General features: G+C 37.5%; 1 long non-coding RNA gene across 1 annotated transcript in view; it reads right to left on the bottom strand.

Annotated features, from left to right (window-relative positions):
* Positions 1-22173, bottom strand: part of LOC125098494 (uncharacterized) — a 610756-nt gene that overhangs the window by 108633 nt on the left and 479950 nt on the right. Inside the window, exon 7 of the long non-coding RNA XR_007126846.1 lies at positions 17464-17524. This is a non-coding gene — a long non-coding RNA (uncharacterized LOC125098494). The remainder of the gene's footprint in view (positions 1-17463; positions 17525-22173) is intronic.

The following is a 22173-nucleotide window of genomic DNA, read 5'->3' as shown; positions in this document are numbered from 1 at the left end:
AGTTTTTAGAAATTATGAATAAAGTTCCCTGAACATTTGTGTATGTGTCTCTTGGTGGAGTGTGCATGCCTTCTGTTACATATTTAGCAAGAATGAAAATAGCCAAGCCACTGTGTATGCATTCACTCAACTTTAGTTGATATTACTGTACAGTTTTTAAAGCTGTTTTACCAATTTGAACTACCATCAACATTGTGTGAGAGATCCTATGGCTTTATTTCTTCACCTGCACTTGACATTGTCACATATTTAAAATTTTAGTCATTCAGGTGGGCATATAGGGGTTAGTATGGTTTTAATTTGCATTTCCCTGATGATAAATAATGACAAGAACAACACATTTTCTAATGCTTTCTGGCCACCTGTGAAATAAGTCCTTTGATGTGTTTAAATTGTATTGTTGTACTTGTCTTATTAATTTGTGGTATTTTTAATATCCAATTATTTTTCGGATACAGTTTCTTTGCCAGATCTATGATTACAAATCCCCACACTGCAGTTTGCATGATAGCTCTCTTAATGGTATGTTTTGATTAAAAAAATTATCAATTTTCATCAAATCTAATGCATCGGTCTTTCACTTCATGGTTAGTGATTGTGCACGTGTGCATTAGTGTGTTCTTGTTTAAGAAATCTTTGCCAAATTGGGTGCCTGGGTGGCTCAGTGGGTTAAAGCCTCTGCCTTCGGCTCAGGTCATGATCTCAGGGTCCTGGGATCAAGCCCTGCATCGGGATCTCTGCTCAGCAGGGAGCCTTCTTCCCCCTCTCTCTCTCTGTCTGCCTCTCTGCCTACTTGTGATCTCTGCCTGTCAAATAAATAAATAGAATCTTTAAAAAAAAAAAAGAAATCTTTGCCAAACATAAGATCATGAAGGTTTTTTTTCATATTTTCTTTAGAAGTTTGTAACTTTACCTTTCAATTTTAGGACTCAGGTACATATGGGATAAATTTTGGTGCATGGTAGGAGGAAGGTGTCAAATTAATTTTTATAGAATATACAATTAATCTCAAGGCATTTATCTAAAAGATCACATTTTCCCTCATGGCACTGCCACAATACTTTGCTATAAATCAATGACAATTTATGCGTGGGTCTAAAACTGGATATTCTATTAGGTTCCATTGGTCTATATTTCTATCTTTGTGCACAAATAATAATTTTTAATTACTGCTTTATTATCTTATTTTTAAATATGTTAGTTCATGCCTCTCAACATGGTTCATCTTTTAGATTTTCATTGATACTTTTAGTTGTTTAGAAATATAGTTATTTCAGAGAGGAGTCAAGATGGCAGAGAAGTAGCAGGCTGAGACTACATCAGGTAGCAGGAGATCAGCTAGATAGCTTATCTAAAGATTGAAAACACCTGTAAATCCAATGGGAGATCGAAGAGAAGAAGAACAGCAATTCTAGAAACAGAAAATCAACCACTTTCTGAAAGGTAGGACTGACGGAGAAGTGAATCCAAAGCAACGGGAAGATAGACCGCAGGGGAAGGGGCCGGCGCCTGGCAAGCGGCAGAGCAACGGAGCACAAAACAAGGACTTTTAAAAGTCTGTTCCGCTGAGGGACTCACTCCAGAGGCTAAATTGGGTTGAAGCCAATGAGGGGTCTGCATGGCCTCAGGTCCCGCAGGGTCACAGAAGGATTGGGGGTGTCTGAGTGTCACAGAGCTTGCAGGTATTAGAACGGGGGAGGCGGCTACAGAGACAGAGCTGAGGAGTGAGCTCTCAGCTCTGGGTTACCTTGAACCGGTCACAGGCTTGGTGAGCTCGGAGAGCGGCCGGAAGCAGGGTGATGGGAGTAATTGGGCGCTATTCTCTGAAGGCGCACTGAGGAGTGGGGCCCCGAGCTCTCGGCTCATCTGGGCCGGAGACTGGGAGGCTGCCATCTTAGTTCCTGTCCTCTGGAACTCTACGGAGAGCGCTCAGGGAACAAAAGCTCCCGAAAGCAAACCCAAGCGGAATACTCAGCCCAACCCGGGGTAAGGGCGGTGCAACTCCACCTGGGGCAAAGACGCTTGAGAATCACTACAACAGGCCCCTCCCCCAGAAGATCAACAATAAATCCAGTCAGGACCAAGTTCACCTATCAAGGAGTGCAGATTCAATACCAAGGAAAGCAGCGGAATTCCATAGGAGGAGAAAGCAAAGCACGGAACTCATGGCTTTCTCCCCATGATTCTTTAGTCTTGCAGTTAATTTAATTTTTTTTTCAATTTTTTTTTCTTCTGCTTTTTTTTTAACTTTTACCCTTTCTTTTTTAATGTTTTTTAACTAGTTTTTCTAATATATATATTTTTTTCTTTTTTATATTTTTTCTTTATTCATTTTCTTTTTTTAATTGTTTCTTTTTTTTTTCCTGAACCTCTTTTTATCCCCTTTCTCCCCCCCACGATTTGGGATCTCTTCTGATTTGGTTAAAGCATATTTTCCTGGGGTCTTTGCCACCCTTTTAGTATTTTGCTTGCTCCTTCATATACTCTTATCTGGACAAAATGACAAGGCAGAAAAATTCACCACAAAAAAAAAAGAACAAGAGGAAGTACGAAGGCTAGGGACCTAATCAATACAGACATTGGTGATATGTCAAATGTAGAGTTCAGAATGACAATTCTCAAGGTTCTAGCCAGGCTAGAAAAAGGCATGGAAGATATTAGAGAAACCCTCTTGGGAGATATAAAAGCCCTTTCTGGAGAAATAAAAGAACTAAAATCTAACAAGTTGAAATAAAAAAAGCTATTAATGAGGTGCAATCAAAAATGGAGGCTCTCACTGCTAGGATAAATGAGGCAGAAGAAAGAATTAGCGATATAGAAGACCAAATGACAGAAAATAAAGAAGCTGAGCAAAAGATGGACAAACAGCTACTGGCCCACGAGGGGAGAATTCGAGAGATAAGTGACACCATAAGATGAAACAACATTAGAATAATTGGGATTCCAGAAGAAGAAGAAAGAGAGAGGGGGAGCAGAAGGTATATTGGAAAGAATTATTGGAGAGAATTTCCCTAATATGGCAAAGGGAACAAGCATCAAAATCGAGGAGGTGCAGAGAACCCCCCTCAAAATCAATAAGAATAGGTCCACACCCTGTCACCTAATAGTAAAATTGACAAGTCTTAGTGACAAAGAGAAAATCCTGAAAGCAGCCCGGGAAAAGAAGTCTGTAACATACAATGGTAAAAATATTAGATTGGCAGCAGACTTATCCACAGAGACCTGGCAGGCCAGAAAGAGCTGGCATGATATATTCAGAGCACGAAACGAGTAAAACATGCAGCCAAGAATCCTATATCCAGCTAGGCTATCATTGAAAATAGAAGGAGAGATTAAAAAGCTTCCAGGACAAACAAAAACTGAAAGAATTTGCAAACAGCAAACCAGCTCTACAGGAAATATTGAAAGGGGTCCTCTAAGCAAAGAGAGAGCTTAAAAGTAGTAGATCAGAAAGGAACAGAGACAATATACAATAACAGTCACCTTACAGGCAATACAATGGCACTAAATTCATATCTCTCAATAGTTACCCTGAATGTGAATGGGCTAAATGCCTCAATCAAAAGACACAGGGTATCAGAATGGATAAAAAAACAAAACCCATCTATATGTTGCCTACAAAGAACTCATTTTAGACCTGAAGACACCTCCAGATTTAAAGTGAGGGGGTAGAAAAGAATTTACCATGCTAATGGACATCAGAAGAAAGCAGGGGTGGCAATCCTTATATCAGATCAATTAGATTTTAAGCCAAAGACTATAATAAGAGATGAGGAAGGACACTATATCATACTCAAAGGATCTGTCCAACAAGAAGATCTAACGATTTTAAATATCTATGCCCCTAACGTGGGAGCAGCCAACTATATAAACCAATTAATAACAAAATCAAAGAAACACATCGACAAGAATACAATAATAGTAGGGGATTTTAACACTCCCCTCACTGAAATGGACAGATCATCCAAGCAAAAGATTAACAAGGAAATAAAGGTCTTAAATGACACACTGGACCAGATGGACATCACAGATATATTCAGAACATTTCATCCCAAAGCAACAGAATACACATTCTTCTCTAGTGCACATGGAACATTCTCCAGAATAGATCACATCCTCGGTCCTAAATCAGGTGTCAACCAGAATCAAAAGATTGGGACCATTCCCTGCATATTTTCAGACCACAATGCTCTAAAGCTAGAACTCAATCACAAGAGGAAATTTGGAAAGAACCCATATACATGGAGACTAAACAGCATCCTTTTAAAGAATAAATGGGTCAACCAGGAAATTAAAGAAGAATTGAAAAAATTCATGGAAACAAATGATAATGAAAACACAACAGTTCAAAATCTGTGGGACACAGCAAAGGCAGTCCTGAGAGTAAAATATATAGCGGTACAAGCCTTTCTCAAGAAACAAGAAAGGTCTAAAGTACACAACCTAACCCCACACCTAAAGGAGCTGGAGAAAGAACAAGAAAGAAACCCTAAACCCAGCAGAAGAAGAGAAATCATAAAGATCAGAGCTGAAATCAATGAAATAGAAACCAAAAAAACAATAGAACAAATCAACGAAACTAGGAGCTGGTTCTTCGAAAGAATTAATAAGATTGATAAACCCCTGGCCAGACTTATCAAAAAGAAAAGAGAAAGGACCCAAATAAATAAAATCATGAATGAAAGAGGAGAGATCACAACAAACACCAAAGAAATATAAACAATTATAAGAACATACTATAAGCAACTTTACACAAACAAATTTGACAATCTGGAGGAAATGGATGCATTCCTAGAGACATATAAACTACCACAACTGAACCAGGGAGAAATAGAAAACCTGAACAGACCCATAACCAGTAAGGAGATTGAAACACTCATCAAAAATCTCCAAACAAACAAAAGCCCAGGGCCAGATGGCTTCCTGGGGGAATTCTACCAAACATTTAAAGAAGAACTAATTCCTATTCTCCTGAAACTGTTCCAAAAAATAGAAATAGAAGGAAAACTTCCACACTCATTTTATGAGGCCAGCATCACCTTGATCCCAAAACCAGACAAGGATCCCATCAAAAAAGAGAACTACAGACCAATATCCTTGATGAACACAGATGCAAAAATTCTCACCAAAATACTAGCCAATAGGATTCAACAGTACATTAAAAGGATTATTCACCACGACCAAGTGGGATTTATTCCAGGGCTGCAAGGTTGGTTTAACATCTGCAAATCAATCAATGTGATACAACACATTAATAAAAGAAAGAACAAGAACCATATGATACTCTCAATAGTTGCTGAAAAAGCATTTGACAAAGTACAGCATCCCTTCCTGATCAAAACTCTTCAAAGTGTAAGGATACAGGGCACATACCTCAATATTATCAAAGCCATATATGAAAAACCCACTGCAAATATTATTCTCAATGGAGAAAAACTGAAAGTTTTTCTGTTAAGGTCAGGAACACAGCAGGGATGTGCCTTATGACCACTGCTATTCAATATAGTACTAGAAGTCCTAGCCTCAGCAATCAGACAACAAAAGGAAATTAAAGGCATCTAAATCAGCAAAGAAGAAGTCAAACTATCACTCTTCACAGATGATATGATACTATATGTGGAAAACCCAAAAGACTCCACTCCAAAACTGCTAGAACTTGTACAGGAATTCAGTAAAGTGTCACGATATAAAGTCAATGCACAGAAATCAGTTGCATTTCTCTACACCAACAACAAGACAGAAGAAAGAGAAATTAAGGAGTCCATCCCATTTACAATTGCACCCAAAACTATAAGATACCTAGGAATCAACCTAACCAAAGAGACTAAGAATCTATACTCAGAAAACTATAAAGTACTCATGAAAGAAATTGAGGAAGACACAAAGAAATGGAAAAATGTTCCATGCTCCTGGATTGGAAGAACAAATATTGTGAAAATGTCTATGCTACCTAAAGCAATCTACACATTTAATGCAATTCCTATCAAAATACCATCCATTTTTTTCAAAGAAATGGAACAAATAATCCTAAAATTTATATGGAACCAGAAAAGACCTCGAATAGCCAAAGGAATATTGAAAAAGAAAGCCAAAGTTGGTGGCATCACAATCCTGGACTTCAAGCTCTATTACAAAGCTGTCATCATCAAGACAGCATGGTACTGGCACAAAAACAGACACATAGATCAATGGAACAGAATAGAGAGCCCAGAAATGGACCCTCAACTCTATGGTCAACTCATCTTCGACAAAGCAGGAAAGAATGTCCAATGGAAAAAAGACAGCCTCTTCAATAAATGGTGTTGGGAAAATTGGACAGCCACATGCAGAAAAATGAAATCGGACCATTTCCTTACACCACACATGAAAATAGACTCAAAATGGATGAAGGACCTCAATGTGAGAAAGGAATCGATCAGAATCCTTGAGAAGAACACATGCAGCAACCTCTTTGACCTCAGCCACAGCAACATCTTCCTAGGTGCATCGCAAAAGGCAAGGAAGCAAGGGCAAAAATAAACTATTGGGATTTCATTAAGATCAAAAGCTTTTGCACAGCAAAGGTAACAGTTAACAAAACCAAAAGACAACTGACAGAATGGGAGAAGATATTTGCAAACGACATATCAGATAAAGGGCTAGTGTCCAAAATCTATAAAGAACTTAGCAAACTCAACACCCAAAGAACAAATAATCCAATCAAGAAATGGGCAGAAAACACGAACAGACATTTCTGCAACAAAGACATGCAGATGGCCAACAGACATATGAAAAAGTGCTCCACATCACTCGGCATCAGGGAAATACAAATCAAAACCACAATGAGATATAACCTCACACCAGTCGGAATGGCTAAAATTAACAAGTCAGGAAATGACAGATGCTGGCGAGGATGCGGAGAAAGGGGAACCCTCCTACACTGTTGGTGGGAATGCAAGCTGGTGCAACCACTCTGGAAAACAGCATGGAGGTTCCTCAAAATGTTGAAAATAGAACTACCCTATGACCCAGCAATTGCACTGCTGGGTATATACCCTAAAGATACAAACGTAGTGATCCAAAGAGGCACGTGCACCCGAATGTTTATAGCAACAATGTCTACAATAGCCAAACTATGTAAAGAACCTAGATGTCCATCAACAGATGAATGGATAAAGAAGATGTGGTATATATACACAATGGAATACTATGCAGCCATCAAAAGAAATGAAATCTTGCCATTTGCGACGACATGGATGGAACTAGAGGATATCATGCTTAGCGAAATAAGTCAATCAGAGAAAGACAACTATCATATGATCTCCCTGATATGAGGAAGTGGAGATGCAACATGGGGGGTTTAGGGGTAGGAGAAGAATAAATGAAACAAGATGGGATTGGGAGGGAGAGAAACCAGAAGTGACTCTTAATCTCACAAAACAAACTGAGGGTTGCTGGGGGAGGGGGGTTGGGAGAGGGGGTTGGGGTTATGGACATTGGGGAGGGTATGTGCTATGGTGAGTGCTGTGAAGTGTGTAAACCTGGTGATTCACAGACCTGTACCCCTGGGGATAAAAATATATTATATGTTTATAAAAAATTAAAAAAATTAAAAAAAATAGTTATTTCTATATATATTTTAGAATTTAGCTTGCCACTTTCCACAACAAATTGCCATATATGATTTATAATTAGAGTTTTATTGATTCTATACATCATTATAGGAAGAATTGACATCTTTAAAATATTAAATCTTCAAACATAAATCTGGTATATACTTCCACTTATTAGGTCTTTAAAAAAATTTTTCCATAATACCTTACAATTTTTAGTGTAGAAGTATGAATGACTTTTGTTAAGTTTATTCTAAGACACTGAATGTTTTTGGTGCTATCATAAATGAAATGTTTTCTAATGTTTCATTTGACTTGTTTGTTACTAATAATTTGAAGTAATAATTGAATTTTACATATCACTTCACATCCAGCAATGCTATTTTCAGTTATTATATGTGTTTTTTTTAATCTATAGAATTGTTTTGCATGTTTAACATACACAATTACATTGTACATGAATAATGACCATTATATTTCTTTTTAATTCTTATACCTTTCATTTATTCTTCTTGCTCTGCTGTATATGAAATGTTATAAAAATACTAGTAGATGCTATATCACTGGATATCCATATCTCTTACCAGACTTCAGTGTGTATCTTTAATATTTGATAATCAAAAAAGATTTAGAGGTTTTTGTGGGTAGCTGTATTTTAACAGATAATTAAGGAAAATTCTATGTCTATTTCATCATGGATTAATCATGGGGGATGTATTTTATTAAAGGCTTTTTATGAATCTTTTAAGGTTTTCATATGGTTTTTATCTTTTATTCTGTTATATTATGATTTATTTTCAAATATTAAACGAGCATTTCACTCTTGAAATAAACTGAGTGTGATTATAACAAAGTATTATTTTTCTGTATTTCTGGATTCAATTTTCAAATATGTTCTTTAGATTTTCTTGTGTTCGTGTTCATGAGAGATTTTAGCCTATACTTGCTTTATCTTTTTTGCATGGTTTTTGTCAAGTTTTGTGTTAAGGTCATACTGGACCCATAAAATAAATTTGCAAATGTTTCTTATTTTTCTGTTCTCTGGAAGAGTTTGTTTAAGATTGTTTTCTGTTCTTCATATGTTTAGGAGAATTCACCAATGAAGACATTTGATCCTTTAGGTTTACTTGTGGAAATGTTTTCAATTAAGAATTCAGAAATTTTGTGCATATTTTCTATTTTTCCCTATTTTGCTTCAAGTAAGTTCAGTTTTCATTTAAATGATCAAATGTATTATGATGAAATTTTCTCAATATCTTCTTATTTTGTTAATCTGTGATATATGTAGTGACATGTTCTCTTTCATTTTAAAACTACATAAACTTTATTTTTACCATAGTTTTGGGTTTACAACAAAATTGAGCAGAAAGGATATGGAGTTCCAAATACCTCTTGTTGTCACATGAATATGACCTCTTCCACAAATGTCCTGTGCCAGAGCAGTACATTTATTACAGTCTGTGAATTTACACTGAACATCATTATTATTCAAAACATGTAAATTACATAAAAGGTCATCCTAGGTCATATACATTCTATGCATTACCACTGATCTATAATGACATGTATCTACCATTGTAGTATGATGCAGAAGAGCTTCCTCTGTGCTGCACTTATCGCTCCCTCCCATAAAACTCTTGACAGCCACTAATCTGTTTGTTTTTCAATTTTTTATTTCAGTTCAATTTAGTTAACATATACTGTATTGTTAGTTTCAGGGATAGAATTTAGTGACTGATCAGTTGCATATAACACCCTGTGCTCATTACATCAAGTGCCCTCCTTAATGCCCATCACCCGGTTACCCCATCCCCCCCATAAAAACAGAGAGGAAGACAAACCATAAGAGATTCTGTTATTTTATTTTATTTTTAAAAGATTTTATTTATTTCTTAGAAAGAGAGAGACCACAAGCAGGGGGAGAGCCGGCAGAGAGAGAAGCAGGCTCCCCGCTGAGCAAGGAGCCCAATGTGGTACTCCATCCCAGGACTGCAGGATCACAACCTGAGCCAAAAGCAGACTCTCAACCATCTGAGTCACCCAGGCACCCCAAGAGATTCTTTTTTTTTTTAATTTTTAAAAATTTATTAACATATAATGTATTATTAGCCCCAGGGGTACAAGTCTGTGATTCTCCAGGTTTACACACTTCACAGCACTCACCATAGCACACACCCTCCCCAATGTCCATAACCCAACCACCCTCTCCCTACCCCTCTCCCCCCAGCAACCCTCAGTTTGTTTTGTGAGATTAAGAGTTTCTTATGGTTTGTCTCCCTCCCGATCCCAACTTGTTTCATTTTTTCCTTCCCTAGGAAAGGGAAGTGTAGGAGGGTTCCCCTTTCTCCACATCCTCACCAGCATCTCTCATTTCCTAACTCGTTAATTTTAGCAATTCTGACTGGTGTGAGGTGGTATCTCATTGTGGTTTTGATTTGTATTTCCATGATGCCGCGTGATGTTGAGCACTTTTTCATGTGTCTGTTGGCCATCTGGATGTCTTCTTTGCATAAATGTCTGTTCATGTCTTCTGCCCATTTCTTGGTTGGATTATTTGTTCTTTGGGTGTTGAGTTTGATAAGTTCTTTATAGATTTTTGGATACCAGCCCTTTATTTGATATATTGTTTGCAAATATCTTCTCCCATTCTCTCAGTTTTCTTTTAGTTTTGTTAACTGTTTCCTTTGCTGTGCAAAAGCTTTTGATCTGGATGAAGTCCTAATAGTTCACTTTTGCCCTTGCTTCCCCTACCTTTGGTGATGTTTCTAGGAAGAAGTTGCAGTGGCTGAGGTCTAAGACATTGCTACCTGTGTTCTCCTCAAGGATTTTGATGGATTCCTTTCACACATGAGGTCCTTCATCCATTTTGAGTCTATTTTTGTGTGTGGTGTAAGGAAATGGTCCAGTTTTATTCTTCTGCATGTGGCTGTCCAATTTTCCCAACATCATTTGCTGAAGAGATGGTCTTTTTTCCATTGGACATTCTTTTCTGCTTTGTCGAAGATTAGTTGACCATAGAGTTGAGGGTCTATTTCTTGACTTTCTATTCTGTTCCATTGATCTATGTGTCTGTTTTTGTGCCAGTACCATACTGTCTTGAAGATGACAGTTTTGTAATAGAGCTTGAAGTCTGGAATTGTGATGCCACCAACTTTGGGTTTCTTTTTCAACATTATTCTGGCTATTCGAGGTCTTTTTTTTTTTTAAGATTTTATTTATTTATTTGACAGACAGAGATCACAAGCAGGCAGAGAGGCAGGCAGAGAAAGAGAGGAGGAAGCAGGCTCCCCGCTGAACAGAGAGCCCGATGCGGGGCTCAATCCCAGAACCCTGGGATCATGACCTGAGCTGAAGGCAGAGGCTTTAACCCACTGAGCCACCCAGGTGCCCCTATTAGAGGCCTTTTCTGGTTCCATATAAATTTAGGATTATTTGTTCCGTTTCTTTGAAAAAAATGGATGAGATTTTGATAGGAATCACATTAAATATGTAGATTGCTTTAGGTAGCATAGACATTTTCACAGTATTTGTTCTTCCAATCCATGAGGGTGGAACATTTTTCCATTTCTTTGTGTCTTCCTCAATTTCTTTCATTAGTGCTTTATTTCTGAGTACAGATTCATTGCCTCTTTGGTTAAGTTTATTCCTATGTATCTTGGGCTTTTAGGTGAAATTGTAAATGGGATTGACTCCTTAATTTCTCTTTCTTCTGTCTTATTGTTGGTGCATAGAAATGCAACTGATTTCTGTGCATTGATTTTATATCGTGACACTTTACTGAATTCCTGTACAAGTTCTAGCAGTTTTGGAGTGGAGTCTTTTGGGTTTTCCACATAAAGTATCATATCATCTGGAAAGAGTGAGAATTTGACTTCTTCTTTGCTGATTCAGATGCCTTTTATTTCTTTTTGTTGTCTGATTGATGAGGATAGGACTTCTAGTACTATGTTGAATAGCAGTGGTCATAATGGACATCCCTGCTGTGTTCCTGACCTTAGCAGAAAAACTTTCAGTTTTTCTCCATTGAGAATCATATTTGCGGTGGGTTTTTCATACATGGCTTTGATAATATTGAGGTATGTGCCCTGTATCCCTACACTTTGAAGAGTTTTGATCAGGAAGGGATGCTGTACTTTGTCAAATGCTTTTTGAGCAACTATTGAGAGTATCATATGGTTCTTGTTCTTTCTTTTATTTATGTATTGTATCACATTGATTGATTTGCAGATGTTGAACCAACCTTGCAGCCCTGTAATAAATCCCACTTGGTCATGGTGAATATTCCTTTTAATGTACTGTTGGATGCTATTGGCTAGTATTTTGGTGTGAATTTTTGCATCTGTGTTCACCAAGGATATGGGTCTGTAATTCTCCTTTTTTATGGGGTCTTTGTCTAGTTTGGGGATCAAGGTAATGTTGGCCTCATAAAATGTGTTAGGAAATTTTCCTTCCATTTCTATTTTTTGGAACAGTTTCAGGAGAATCAGTATTAATTCTTCTTTAAATGTTTGGTAGAATTCACCTGGGAAGCTGTCTGGCCCTGGGCTCTTGTTGGAAGATTTTTGATGACTGTTTCAACCTCCATACTGATTATGGGTCTGTTCAGGTTTTCTATTTCTCCCTGGTTCAGTTGTGGTAGTTTATATGTCTCATCCATTTCTTCCAGATTGTCAAATTTGCTGGCATATAGTTGCTCATAGTATGTTCTTATAATTGTTTGTATTTCTTTGGTGTTGGTTGTGATCTCTCCTCTTTCATTCATAATTTTATTTATTTGGGTCCTTTCTGTTTTCTTTTTGATTTAAGTCTGGCAGGATTTATCAATCTTATTAATTCTTTCAAGGAAACAGCTCCTAGTTTTGTTGATTTGTTCTATTATTTTTTTGGTTTCTATTTCATTGATTTCTGCTCTGATCTTTATGATTTCTCTTCTCCTGCTGGGTTTAGGCTTTCTTTGCTGTTCTTTCTCTAGCTCCTTTAGGTGTGGGGTTAGGTTGTGTATTTGAGACCTTTCTTGTTTCTTGAGAAAGGCTTGTATCACTGTATATTTTTCCTCTCAGGACTGCCTTTGCTGTGTTCCACAGATTTTGAACCATTGTTTTTTCATTATCATTTTTTTCCATGAGTTGTTTTCAATTCTTCTTTAATTTCCCAATTGACCCATTGATTCTTTAGAAGGATGCTCTTTAGCCTCCATGTATATGGGTTCTTTCCAAATTTCCTCTTGTGATTGAGTTCTAGCTTCAGAGCATTGTGGTCTGAAAATATGCAGGGAATGCTCCCAATCTTTTGGTACCAGTTGAGACCTGATTTGTGACCCAGGATGTGATATATTCTGGAGAATGTTCCATGTGCACTAGAGAAGAATGTGTATTCTCTTGCTTTGGGATGGAATGTTCTGAATATATCTGTGATGTCCATCTTTTCCATTGTGACATTTAAGGCCTTTATTTCCTTGTTGATCTTTTGCTTGGATGATTTGTCCATTTCAGTGAGGGGGGTGTTAAAGTCCCCTACTATTATTGTATTCTTGTCAATGAGTTCTTTGATTTTATTACTAATTGGTTTACATAGTTGGCTGCACCCATGTTAGGGGCATAGATATTTAAATTTGTTAGATCTCTTTGTTGGACAGACCCTTTGAGTATGATATAGTGTCCTTCCTCATCTCTTATTATAGTCTTTGGCTTAAAACCTAATTGATCTGATATAAGGATTGCCACCCCTGCTTTCTTTTGATCCCCATTAGAATGGTAAGTTATTTTCCACCCCCTCACTTTAAATCTGGAGGTGTCTTTGGGTCTAAAATGAGTTTCTTGTAGACAGCATATTGATGGGTTTTTGGTTTTTTATCCATTCTGATACCCTGTGTTTTTTGATTGGGGCATTTAGCCTATTTACATTCAGGGTAACTATTGAGAGATATGAATTTAGTGCCATTGTATTGCCTGTAAGGTGACTGTTACTGTATATTGTCTCAGGTCCTTTCTGGTCTATTACTTTTAGGCTCTCTTTTTGCTTAGAGGACCCCTTTCAATATTTCCTGTAGAGCTGGTTTGGTGTTTACAAATTCTTTTAGTTTTTGTTTGTCCTGGAAGCTTTTTATCTCTCCTTCTATTTTCAATGATAGCCTAGCTGGATATAGGATTCTTGGCTGCATGTTTTTCTCGTTTAGTGCTCTGAACATATCATGCCAGTTCTTTCTGGCCTGCCATGTCTCTGTGGATATGTCTGCTGCCAATCTAATACTTTTACCATTGCATGTTACAGACTTCTTTTCCCAGGCTGCTTTCAGGATTTTCCCTTTATCACTAAGATTAGTAAGTTTTGCTATCAGATGACAGGGTGTGGACCTATTCTTATTGATTTTGAGGGGTGTTCTCTGTGCTTCCTGGATTTTGATGCTTGTTCCCTTTGCCATAGTAGAGATATTCTCTACAATAATTCACTCCAATATACCTTCTGCTCCCCCTCTCTCTTTCTTCTTCTTCTGGAATCCCAATTATTCTAATGTTGTTTCATCTTATGGTGTCACTTATCTCTTGAATTCTCCCCTCGTGGGCCAGTAGCTGTTTGTCCCTCTTTGCTCAGCTTCTTTATTCCCTGTCATTTGGTCTTTTATATCACTGATTATCTCTTCTACCTCATTTATCTTAGCAGTAAGAGCCTCCATTTTTTATTGCACCTCATTAATAGCTTTTTTAATTTCAGCTTGGTTAGTTATTTTATTTCTCCAGAAAGGGCTTTTATTTCTCCAGGCAGAGTTTCTCTACTATCTTCCATGCCTTTTTTGAGCCCAGCTAGCACCTTGAGAATCGTCATTCTGAACTTTAGATCTGACATATTACCATCGCCCATATTGATTAGGTCCCTATTAGGGACCTAATTAGGTCCCTATCAATCAAAGTACTGCCTCTTGTTCTTTTTTTTTTTTTTTTTTTTTTTTTTGGTGTTGAGTTTTTCTGCCTTGTCATTTTATCCAGATAAGAATATATGAACGAGAGAATAAAATACTTTCAGAAAGTGGTTGATTTTCTGTTTCTAGAATTGCTACTCTTCTCTTCAATCTCCTGTTGGATTTGTACATATTCAAATGGTTTGATAAACTCTCTAGCTGATCTCTTCCTACCTGATGTCATCTCTGCCTGATACTCCTCTGGCATCCTGACTCCATATTCATCTCCCCACAAGATTCTTAACTATAGTTAACAAACTGAAGGTTGCTGGAGGGGAGGTGGGTGTTTGTTTTTGACAGCCACTCATCTTTCTTAATGTTTCTGTAATTTTACCTTTTCCAGTATCATACAATATGTAATCTTTCAGATTGACTCCTTTACTTAACGAGTAGGCACTTAAATTTCTTCCTGGTGATTTTATGACTTGATAGCTCATTTCTTTTTAGCCGTGAACAAAACTGCATAATCTGGCATACCACAGTTCATTTATCTATTCACTTACTGACTAAGGACTAAGGACTTCTTGGTCACTTCCAAATCCTGGTAATTATAAATACAGCTGCTATAAACATCTGTGTGCAGGTTTTTGTGTGGACCTGTTTTCAGTTCAGGTGGGGATAAAGAGCAAGGAATGTGATTACTGGATTGTATGGTAAGAGCTTATTGAGTTTCGTTAGAAACTGTCAAACTATTTCCAAAGTGCCTGTACCATTTTGAATTTCTACTAGCAATGATGTTCTACACCCTTAACTGCATTTAGTGTTGTTAGTATTTTGGATTTCAGGCATTCTAATAGGTATGTAGCAGTGTTTCATTTTTGTTTGAACTTGCATTTCCCTGATGACATATGAAGTGGAGTATCTTTTCATATGCATATTTACCATCTGGGTATCTTTTCTAATGAGGTTTCCATTGAAGTCTTTGGCATTTTTTTTTTTTTTTTTGGTGTGTGTGTTTTATTTTTTTTATTTTTTTATTTTTTTTAAATATATTTTTAAAATTTTTTATAAACATATAATATGTTTTTATCCCCAGGGGTACAGGTCTGTGAATTGCCAGGTTTACACACTTCACAGCATTCACCATAGCACATATCCTCCCCAATGTCCATAACCTCACCTCCCTTCTCCCAACCCCCTTCCCCCCAGCAACCCTCAGTTTGGCACATTTTTAAATCAGGTTGTTTGATTTCTTATTGTTGTGTTTTAAGAGTTCTTTGTAAATTTTTAGGTAACAGTCCTTTATCAGTGTAGCTACTGTAAATGTTTTCTTCTAGTCTGTGGCTTTTCTTCTTGCTCTCTTGACAGCATCTTTTACAGAGTAGAAGTTCTTTAAGTCTGGCTAATCCATTCTTATTTTTTTCCTTTTATCATTTCGTTGAATAAGACCAAAAGCAATCCAATTCACAGACTGAGTAATTGTTTCTTGAACAAAAGAGTTCTTTTTTTCTTCAATTAATATATTGTTACTTAGTGCCAACTTATTTTCTGGACACTTAGTACTAACAGCACAACAGTGAATAAATCTAGCTTCTACTATCATATAATTAAATACATAATTGTGGTGGAGTGAGGAGAGATAGGCATGTAGTTAACCAACTAAAATCATAAAATAAGGCAGACCAAAAAAAGTAGAATAAGCAACTAAAATCTTCAGGGAATAGAAAAAAGATTATTATAATTATAATCAAAATCATCATTGCCATCATCATCCTCTTTATGTTTTTATTGTGGTTTTTCAATGATGTTCATGGGAAAATTAACATGTTCCTGGCCCCCTGCTAAGTGATGGTATGTGTATGAAGACTCTTGTATGGCTTCCAAGTTACTAGCTGCATTATTAGAACTTTTGGTAAATAACATGTAGGACATATAAATAGTGTTACATAAAGAACAAACTGGGAGAAAATGTAAAATTTTTAAAGATCTCTGCGGAACTATACTTTAACTGTGTTCTACAAGATCTGAAGGGCTGGGGGAAGGAAGGGTAAGCTTTAGGTATCCTTAACAGAGAGAAGAGCATTACATTTTTTGCAAGTTGCAATGTAACTTTCACTTACTTTAACTTTTTTCACTTGGCCTACTTTCAAAAATACAGCCTCTGAGATCAGTTTGGAAGAGATACCATTATTCCCTCTCTAACAGATGAAGAAATAATGAACTGAGTATCAGTAACGGTATATGACATAACCAAGTTTCCATAAGTCAGTTAGCAGAGAAGAGACTTGACCTTGTCTATACTTAGGACTATTGCCAGAACCTCCATGAAAGGCAGGAAAAGAAGCTTTGGTGAGAAAGCTTGCAAGAACAAAGTATTTAAAGGTGTTGAAACCCTGTAAGCAAATCTGAAATTAACAGAGATAACAGTTGCTCCCTGTTTATGGGGGATGAATGCCAAAGCCCACAGTGGGTACCTGAAATCATGGATGGAACCAAACCCTACACAGACTGTTTTTTCCTATGCATACATACCTGTGATGATGTTTAATTTATTTTAATTAGGCACAGTAAGAGATTAACAATGATAATAACAAAATAGAACAATTATCACAATATACTGTAATAAAAGTTATGTGAGTGTGGACTCTCTCTGTCAAAACATCTTGTTGCTCCATACTCATCCTTCTTTTTTTTTTGTTTAGATTTTTATTTATTTTATAGAGATCACAAGTAGGCAGAGAGAGAGAGGAAGGGAAGCAGGCTCCCTGCTGAGTGGAAAGCCCGATGCGGGGCTCGATCCCAGGACCCTAAGATCATGACCTGAGCTGAAGGCAGAGGCTTTAATCCACTGAGCCACCCAGGCGCCCCCATACTCATCCTTCTTGTGATGATGTCAGATGATTAAATGTGCAAGAGATGAGATGAAGTGAGGGGGATGCTGTAGGCACTATGACTTAGCATTAGGCTACTACTCACCTTCTTATGAGAGGTCAGATGGAGGACAATCTTTTTCCAAACCAGGGTTGAGTAAGGGTCACTGAAACCACAATTAAGAGGGGAGTACCATAAATAGAATGGTGAAGGTAATATCAGAGAGTGTGATGTGATTTCAGAAAACTTAGTTTGACTGAGTCTGTCATTTGGGGGTATAGCACCTTAAGATCACTACACCCTCTACTCCTCAGTTTCCTCCTTTGTGGAATAGTGAAAAATACCAATACTATCAGCACCACCAACCCCCCCACAAAAAAACCCAAGGATCATTCTGAGGATAAAGTGAAATAACATAGGGAGAACACTTCAAAATTATAAATTTGAGTTAATTTTATTTTTTTTTAATTTTTTATTTTTTCAGCATAACAGTATTCATTATTTTTGCACCACACCCAGTGCTCCATGCAATCCGTGCCCTCTACAATACCCACCACCTGGTGACCCCAACCTCCCACCCCCCACCCCTTCAAAATTCTCAGATCGTTTTTCAGAGTCCATAGTCTCTCATGGTTCACCTCCCTGTCCAATTTCCCTCAACTCCCTTCTCCTCTCCATCTCCCCTTGCCCTCCATGCTATTTGTTATGCTCCACAAATAAGTGAAACCATATGATAATTGACTCTCTCTGTTTGACTTACTTCACTCAGCATAATCTCTTTCAGTCCCGTCCATGTTGCTACAAAACTTGGGTATTCATTCTTTCTTTCTTTCTTTCTTTCTTTCTTTCTTTCTTTCTTTCTTTCTTTTTTTTTTTTTTTACAGCTTTATAAACATATATTTTTATCCCCAGGGGTACAGGTCTGCGAAACGCCAGGTTTACACACTTCACAGCATTCACCATAGCATATACCCTCCCCAATATCCATAACCCCACCCCCCGTCTCCCAACCCCCCTCCCCCCATCAACCCTCAGTTTGTTTTGTGAGATTAAGAGTCACTTATGGTTTGTCTCCCTCCCAATCCCATCTTGTTTCATTTATTCTTCTCCTACCCCCTTAACCCCCCATGTTGCATCTCCTCTCCCTCATATCAGGGAGATCATATGATAGTTGTCTTTCTCCTATTGACTGATTTCGCTAAGCATGATACCCTCTAGTTCCATCCACGTCGTCGCAAATGGCAAGATTTCATTTCTTTTGATGGCTGCATAGTATTCCATTGTGTATATATATCACATCTTCTTTATCCATTCGTCTGTAGATGGACATCTAGGTTCTTTCCATAGTTTGGCTATTGTAGACATTGCTGCTATAAACATTCGGGTGCACGTGCCCCTTCGGATCACTACGTTTGTATCTTTAGGGTAAATACCCAGCAGTGCAATTGCTGGGTCATAGGGTAGTTCTATTTTCAACATTTTGAGGAACCTCCATGCTGTTTTCCAGAGTGGTTGCACCAGCTTGCATTCCCACCAACAGTGTAGGAGGGTTCCCCTTTCTCCGCATCCTCGCCAGCATCTGTCATTTCCTGACTTGTTAATTTTAGCCATTCTGACTGGTGTGAGGTGATATCTCATGGTGGTTTTGATTTGTATTTCCCTGATGCCGAGTGATATGGAGCACTTTTTCATGTGTCTGTTGGCCATCTGCATGTCTTTGTTGCAGAAATGTCTGTTCATGTCCTCTGCCCATTTCTTGATTGGATTATTTGTTCTTTGGGTGTTGAGTTTGCCAAGTTCTTTATAGATTTTGGACACTAGCCCTTTATCTGATATGTCATTTGCAAATATCTTCTCCCATTCTGTCAGTTGTCTTTTGGTTTTGTTCACTGTTTCCTTTGCTGTGCAAAAGCTTTTGATCTTGATAAAATCCCAAAAGTTCATTTTTGCCCTTGCTTCCCTTGCCTTTTGCGATGCTCCTAGGAAGATGTTGCTGCGGCTGAGGTCGAAGAGGTTGCTGCCTGTGTTCTCCTCGAGGATTCTGATGGATTCCTTTCTCACATTGAGATCCTTCATCCATTTTGAGTCTATTTTCGTGTGTGGTGTAAGGAAATGGTCCGATTTCATTTTTCTGCATGTGGCTGTCCAATTTTCCCAACACCATTTATTGAAGAGGCTGTCTTTTTTCCATTGGACATTCTTTCCTGCTTTGTCGAAGATGAGTTGACCATAGAGTTGAGGGTCCATTTCTGGGCTCTCTATTCTGTTCCATTGATCTATGTGTCTGTTTTTGTGCCAGTACCATGCTGTCTTGATGATGACAGCTTTGTAATAGAGCTTGAAGTCCAGGATTGTGATGCCACCAACTCTGGCTTTCTTTTTCAATATTCCTTTGGCTATTCGAGGTCTTTTCTGGTTCCATATAAATTTTAGGATTATTTGTTCCATTTCTTTGAAAAAAATGGATGGTATTTTGATAGGAATTGCATTAAATGTGTAGATTGCTTTAGGTAGCATAGACATTTTCACAATATTTGTTCTTCCAATCCAGGAGCATGGAACATTTTTCCATTTCTTTGTGTCTTCCTCAATTTCTTTCATGAGTACTTTATAGTTTTCTGAGTATAGATTCTTAGTCTCTTTGGTTAGGTTGATTCCTAGGTATCTTATAGTTTTGGGTGCAATTGTAAATGGGATGGACTCCTTAATTTCTCTTTCTTCTGTCTTGTTGTTGGTGTAGAGAAATGCAACTGATTTCTGTGCATTGATTTTATATCGTGACACTTTACTGAATTCCTGTACAAGTTCTAGCAGTTTTGGAGTGGAGTCTTTTGGGTTTTCCAGATAGAGTATCATATCATCTGCGAAGAGTGATAGTTTGACTTCTTCTTTGCCGATTTGGATGCCTTTAATTTCCTTTTGTTGTCTGATTGCTGAGGCTAGGACTTCTAGTACTATGTTGAATAGCAGTGGTGATAACGGACATCCCTGCCGTGTTCCTGACCTTAGCGGAAAAGCTTTCAGTTTTTCTCAATTGAGAATGATATTTGTGGTGGGTTTTTCATAGATGGCTTTGATAATATTGAGGTATGTGCCCTCTATCCCTACACTTTGAAGAGTTTTGATCAGGAAGGGATGCTGTACTTTGTCAAATGCTTTTTCAGCATCTATGGAGAGTATCATATGGTTCTTGTTCTTTTTTTTATTAATGTGTTGTATCACATTGATTGATTTGCGGATGTTGAACCAGCCTTGGAGCCCTGGAATAAATCCCACTTGGTCGTGGTGAATAATCCTTTTAATGTACTGTTGAATCCTATTGGCTAGTATTTTGGCGAGAATTTTTGCATCTGTGTTCATCAAGGATATTGGTCTGTAGTTCTTTTTTTTTATGGGATCCTTGTCTGGTTTTGGGATCAAGGTGATGCTGGCCTCATAAAATGAGTTTGGAAGTTTTCCTTCTATTTCTATTTTTTGGAACAGTTTCAGAATAGGAATTAGTTCTTCTTTAAATGTTTGGTAGAATTCCCCCAGGAAGCCGTCTGGCCCTGGGCTTTTGTTTGTTTGGAGATTTTTGATGACTGTTTCAATCTCCTTACTGGTTATGGGTCTGTTCAGGCTTTCTATTTCTTCCTGGTTCAGTTGTGGTAGTTTATATGTCTCTAGGAATGCATCCATTTCTTCCAGATTGTCAAATTTGTTGGCGTAGAGTTGCTCATAGTATGTTCTTATAATTGTCTGTATTTCTTTGGTGTTCGTTGTGATCTCTCCTCTTTCATTCATGATTTTATTTATTTGGGTCCTTTCTCTTTTCTTTTTGATAAGTCTGGCCAGGGGTTTATCAATCTTATTAATTCTTTCAAAGAACCAGCTCCTAGTTTCGTTGATATGTTCTATTGTTTTTTTGGTTTCTATTTCATTGATTTCAGCTCTGATCTTTATGATTTCTCTTCTTCTGCTGGGTTTAGGGTTTCTTTCTTGTTCTTTCTCCAGCTCCTTTAGGTGTGGGGTTAGGTTGTGTACTTTAGACCTTTCTTGTTTCTTGAGAAAGGCTTGTACCACTATATATTTTACTCTCAGGACTGCCTTTGCTGTGTCCCACAGATTTTGAACTGTTGTGTTTTCATTATCATTTGTTTCCATGAATTTTTTCAATTCTTCTTTAATTTTCTGGTTGACCCATTTATTCTTTAAAAGGATGCTGTTTAGTCTCCATGTATATGGGTTCTTTCCAAATTTCCTCTTGTGATTGAGTTCTAGCTTTAGAGCATTGTGGTCTGAAAATATGCAGGGAATGGTCCCAATCTTTTGATTCTGGTTGACACCTGATTTAGGACCGAGGATGTGATCTATTCTGGAGAATGTTCCATGTGCACTAGAGAAGAATGTGTATTCTGTTGCTTTGGGATGAAATGTTCTGAATATATCTGTGATGTCCATCTGGTCCAGTGTGTCATTTAAGACCTTTATTTCCTTGTTAATCTTTTGCTTGGATGATCTGTCCATTTCAGTGAGGGGAGTGTTAAAATCCCCTACTATTATTGTATTCTTGTCGATGTGTTTCTTTGATTTTGTTATTAATTGGTTTATATAGTTGGCTGCTCCCACGTTAGGAGCATAGATATTTAAAATCGTTAGATCTTCTTGTTGGACAGATCCTTTGAGTATGATATAGTGTCCTTCCTCATCTCTTATTATAGTCTTTGGCTTAAAATCTAATTGATCTGATATAAGGATTGCCACCCCTGCTTTCTTCTGATGTCCATTAGCATGGTAAATTCTTTTCTACCCCCTCACTTTAAACCTGGAGGTGTC

This window comes from Lutra lutra, chromosome 4 (genome assembly GCF_902655055.1).
Source record: "Lutra lutra chromosome 4, mLutLut1.2, whole genome shotgun sequence".
NCBI lineage: Eukaryota > Metazoa > Chordata > Mammalia > Carnivora > Mustelidae > Lutra > Lutra lutra.
Note: the sequence above shows the minus strand (reverse complement) of the source record. Positions and strands in the feature narration are given on the sequence as shown.